General features: G+C 36.4%; 1 long non-coding RNA gene across 2 annotated transcripts; it reads right to left on the bottom strand.

The window, feature by feature from the left end:
- Positions 1-1,412: 1,412 nt before the first annotated feature.
- On the bottom strand, positions 1,413-3,271 carry LOC135718427 (uncharacterized). Of its 2 annotated transcripts, XR_012337733.1 has the most exons (5): positions 2,717-3,271; positions 2,079-2,177; positions 1,848-1,981; positions 1,664-1,765; positions 1,413-1,553 (listed from the first exon to the last, which is right to left on the bottom strand). It is a non-coding gene; the product is annotated as an uncharacterized lncRNA (long non-coding RNA). The 2 variants fall into 2 exon arrangements; XR_010520782.2 differs by having other exon boundaries at positions 2,079-3,271.
- Between the last annotated feature and the right edge of the window lie 2,428 nt (positions 3,272-5,699).

Raw genomic sequence — 5,699 nt, 5'->3', positions numbered from 1 at the left:
TGTAATATCCCATAGTACATACATGTTATTAAAACTTGAACTAATGCACTGTGAGTCTTATAAATTGCTTACATACCTCACCGATTTCTGCATGTCTGGAAAACGCTCGGTTTAGTTCCTGTCTCCGCCTCCCAAAATGTCTAGTGTATTCGGATTGGTCAGATGACTACTCAACTGTTATTGGTCAACTGGGTTCGGCGTGTGTTTGAAAGGTTACGCCCCTGACTACGCGTGGGTTTTCCGGTTCTGACTGAGAGTCACAGGCAACGTAAACAAGCGCTATATTTCTCTATAAACGATGGTGTCTGTACTGCCTTACCACTTCAAGCTCGATCCAGAGAGTTCAGACGGCCGTTACGATATAAACGATCTCCGTCAATGAACGCGAATGGATTTAACTTTTTTAGGTGTCCTTAGCTCTGCCAGAATGCTAAACGAAGACGAAAATGTGTTGCAAAGACATCCAAAAGGTAATTATAACGTACTACATTACTTTGCAAACTATATGGAAACACCAAATGTAGCACATAGAAAGTATTTTTTTAAATGATTATAAAACTATTTCACTTATTAACATTATTTTACTATAGTAAACTTTATTATAAAATACTGCTTACATACTATATTACTGTGCAAACTATATGGAAACACCAAATGTAGCACATAGAAAGTATTTGTTGAAATGATTATAAAACTATTTCATTTGTTAACATTATTTTACTATATTAAACTGTATTATAAAAGACTGCTTACATACTATATCACTGTGCAAACTATATGGAAACACCAAATGTAGCACAAAGAAAGTATTAATTGAAATGAATGTTCTACATTATTTCACTATGGTAAACTTTTTTATGAAAGACTGCTTACTTATAAGTGCTATGTTTTTACTTATTAGGTTTTAAGGAGAATGCAACATGTCCCAGGGCCTCTAACCTGCGTGATTCATCATCCAGGTTTTGCACAAATTGTCTAAATCCCTACACACAGAACATTTATTGTACCGACTATAAGCCTTTGAGGTGCAGGACTAGAGTAAGTTTTATTACATTTTTAAACCAATAACACTAAAGTATCATTATAGTAACAAAGTACCCAAAAGAACAAAAGATGTAACTTTAAAGAAAATATAATAGTCAGTCAAAAGTTTTTTTTATTTATTACAAATATATATTTAAATGTTAAACAATATACAAATAAACATACTTTAGTAACCATATTGTGCTCTTGTTTCAAAAATTGTTCAATTCATTTCTTACAGCTATCTATTCAGATAAATGGCATATCAAAGCTTTGTCAGCTGGTGCTATTTAAGATGACACTATAAGGTTATCCTGTCGTGTGTTGTTCTCCAGATATGCTTGGAGCTTCCTGATCAGATCGGTCACAATTTTGGCTTTCGACGACCCCTGCACTGAAGATGGCATGCAATCACGTCCTCCTTTGAAGGTCTCTCAAACTGTGATGCCAGGTCCATTGGAATCGGGGTTTCCTTCAGCTTATCTTCAAATACCTCATCAAACACAAGCCTGATCACATCATCCACATAACTGTAGAAATATTGCGGTCAATAAATCTTTTGTTTTGATCATTTATTTCCCTGCTTCATACATTAAGTTTTTAATTATGAATGTATTTGAAATAAAACATTACTGCTTACGGTATGTCATTTGTGTTTTGGGAACATAGCCTTGTACTTTCCCTCTCCTGCTTTTGTTACGGCTTGGTGACATTGTAATGGATGGCTGCAAGGTACAAATACCTGTAAAATATAAACAAGCAATTAATTTATTGTAAAAGTAAATACTACTTTATTTAACAAAGTTACTAAAATACTTAAATACCTGCACAGCATTCCAATAAATGAGAAAATCAAAAAATTTTTGCTGCAAATCTGAAATCTCAGGCTACGGACGGCAAAGGCATCCACTGATGATGATGATGGAAACATTGTGAAACGATGCTACTGCCTGGGTTCCTATGATTATGCAGAGAAAAAAACTTTGTCATCATCAGTTATACATCTAAGACTGGTAGTGGTTTCACTAGCTAAATACATCATATGTGTTACACACCTTTGCTCCTCATATGCCAGTCTGACTCCTTGTACTGTGTGTTATGATGTTGCATGTTTGCATACAGTGTTAGTTAGAAGGATGTGTCCAGCTGCGAATCTAGGATATAGACAAATAAAACAAACATGTATTCAGTCAAAAATACATATTATATCAATAGAGTACAACGACTATAACTCGTTAGACTATTCATTAAAACGTTAATGTATTACATATTACATGGCCCAACATTAGCAACACACATTACGTGTTTACTTCGTTTCAAAATCTAAGAAAGCTTCAAGTAAATACAACAGTAAAATACATATAACTTTAAACAAATCATCTGTACTTAGAGTTTCTTGAGTTTGATCATGAGAACAAATTTTACTGGTAACTTAACAGTTTAGCTGGCATTTGTATTTGTATTTAGCTTAGCAACTTAGCAAGTTTGTAAACATGTCTAAACCAACATCGATAAAAAAAACGATAGTCTGCATAATTCAACATACACGTGTGTAAATATGGTACGTTGTTTATGAAATACAGTATTACAACACAAAACAATTAGCTTGCAAGCTTAGCTCTACACGCACATTATGTTAATCTCCGGTTACGTAACGTACAGTAAAAGGCAAATAATAAACGTGAATACTTACAGCCTGTGATCCAGAAGTGCACAGTAATCCAACTTTCAAGAGGAGACGTCGCGCAAATCCAGCTTCGGTTCATGAGAAGCAGTTATTGTGAAAACTCCGTGAACAACTTCTGACTGGATTTTTCCGGAACCGTATTAAACATGATGTCCTCTGTGTAAGTCCATAAAGTGCTATTTTTCCCTCGCATCTAAAGAGACAGCGTCTACTCGAGAGATTTAATCGCTTAAACAATGAAACAAGAGTTTGCAAACAGGGTCAAAGCAGGGACTCACAACCTCCGCCATTTTAGCTGTCTTCTGACTCGGCGCTCCCCACCCCCGTCTTTGAGGGCGTACCCAAGCAAAGCAGAGAGGGCTGAACTATGATAATGTTGGTCTTATCTACGTCACTAATCCCAGGAAGTAAACTGTTGCCTACAATCCGAGTGTTTTTTGTAGTCCTCGAACGTTAGAGACGATAACTCGCGTCATCGTTTTCTTTGAGGTATGTACTTTTTGAATATCGTTAGCATGTACTAATGCACACTTACACACAAAAGGATGTTTAAAAATGTGTATCCCATAATAGGTGCTCTTTAACTTATTGTATGGACAAAATTGATGTGATACGATCCTCTATTCAGCGTCCTGTCTATCCTTCTGTCCCATATACCTGCTCAGTTGTTTTAAACCAATTTGAGCCTGTATCTCTAACACCATTAAAGATAATTGTTGAAAATTTGAAGTTTACCTCCTGCTCACTGGATATTGTTCCCACCCGTATTTTTAAGCAGGCCTTTCCTGTCATTGGTCCGAGTGTCTTGGCCATAATAAATAACTCCTTGAGGTCGGGGTTAGTTCCAAACTATTTTAAATATGCAATAGTTAAACCTCTGATTAAAAAATCCAATCTGGATACTATGGTGTGTTCTAACTTTAGACCAATCTCAAATCTGCCTTTCTTCTCCAAAGTTCTGGAAAAGGTTGTTCTGTCCCAGCTACAGAAATTTGTAGAAAAAAACTCTTTGCTTGAGGTATTTCAGTCAGGTTTCAGAGCCAAGCACAGCACAGAAACAGCTCTTCTACGAGTGTATAATTGTCAGGATCCTGTCTTGTCATAGTTTCTAGCTCCTTGTGACAGGGTTCTGGCAGTACCATGTTTTATGTTAAGGCACTTGGCTTTGTTTATCTGGTCATGTGCCTTGCCTGTCTTGTCTAACCCCGCCCCCTTGTCTCCTTGTTAATCACCTAATGATTGTTTGATTCATGTCACCTGTTCCCTCTTGATTTGCTCCCCCATTTAAGGCCCTTGTGTTTGCTGTCCTGTGCTCGTTCGTTTTGTACTTATCCTGTGTGTTGATTCTTATTAAATCTAGTCTAGTATTCTGTCAAGTAAGTGTAGTTCCTTGTGAAGTTTATTGTTTAGTCTAGTTTGTTTGGTGTTTTGTTTCCCTAGTGTGTTTTGCCCCCTCGTGGGTTTTGTTTTCTCATTTCTGTTATAATAAAGGTTTCTGTTATACTGTCTGCGCCTGGGTTCATCTCCTGTTCCTGACAATAATGATATCTTACTAACTGTTGATACTGGTGTTTCTGCTATTTTATTTTTATTAGATCTGAGTGCAGCATTTGATACCATTGACCACAATATATTGATCTCCCGTCTTGAGAGTTATGTTGGGATACATGGAGTAGCCCTTCAGTGGTTCAAATCTTATCTGTCAAACAGGACTTTTATTGTACAAATAGGGGAATCTTTCTCCTCTAAAGGTCATGTTAAATATGGGGTCCCTCAAGGATCTGTCCTTGCTCCATTGCTTTTCTCTATTTACATGCTGCCTCTGGGGTTGATTTTTAGAAAATACAATGTATCTTTCCATTGCTATGCGGATGATACACAGTTTTACTTACCTTTTATTTATATGAAATCTGCTGCTACTGAGTGTCTTGAGGAAATGAAGGTTTGGATGTCTCACAACTTTTTAAAACTCAACGAAAATAAGTCTGGAATCATTGTTTTTGGGCAGAGTGACAAAGTAAATTTGGGACCACTGGAATTGTATAACAAACCAGTGGTAAGGATTTTGGTGTGACTACTTTGACAATGCTTTTAAGTTCGACAAGCAAATAAATGCTGTCGTAAAATCTTGTTTTTTTCATCTGAGACTCCTAGCAAAGGCCAAATCCTTTTTATCTTTTAGAGATCTTGAGAAAACTATTCATTCATTTATTTTTTCTCGACTAGAGTACTGCAATTCACTTTATATTGGAGTAAGTCAGTCAGCGTTATCACGACTGCAGGCTGTTCAAAATGTAGCAGCCAGGATGTTGACTGGCACACGAAAACATGACCATATCACCCCTATTCTTTGCTCTCTTAGCTGGCTGCCTGTACATTTTCAGATTGAGTATAAAATCTTAGTGATGGTTTTTAAATCTCTAAATGGGCTGGCACCCTCTTATCTTTCTGACCTTTTAAAGCACCACAATCCCACTAGATCCCTTAGGTCCTCTGATAAGCTGCTTCTCTCTGTCCCCAGGTCTCGACTAAAACTTAGAGGGGACCGGGCTTTCTCGGTCATTGGTCCGAAACTGTGGAATTCTTTACCTTACCAAACTAGGGCTGTAAAGTCAGTGTCTGTTTTCAAAAAGGAGTTAAAATCCTATTTATTATCTAAAGCCTTTACCTCCTCTTGAAATCTTTTTTAGTGCAGTGTTGTCTTTTACACATCATGTTTAACATTTTATAATCTTAAATTATACAGGTATTTATTTTTTATTTATATTTGTTATTGTTTTTCTTTCCTTAAAATGTATTGATGATGACATTCTTAAAATTGCCTTTGTACAGCACCTTGGACAGCGCCACGCTGTAATTTGTGTGCTCTATAAATAAATAAACTAAACTAAACTATCACGCGTGTCCCTTGTTGTGTTTCTACTATAATGATTACAAAAACACAAATAAGAGTCCAGACAACGATAGGCAGTTGTTCTTTTGAGCTTTT

This window comes from Paramisgurnus dabryanus, chromosome 10, assembly GCF_030506205.2.
Source record: "Paramisgurnus dabryanus chromosome 10, PD_genome_1.1, whole genome shotgun sequence".
NCBI classification, from domain to species: domain Eukaryota; kingdom Metazoa; phylum Chordata; class Actinopteri; order Cypriniformes; family Cobitidae; genus Paramisgurnus; species Paramisgurnus dabryanus.
This window is presented reverse-complemented; position numbering and strand designations above follow the sequence as displayed.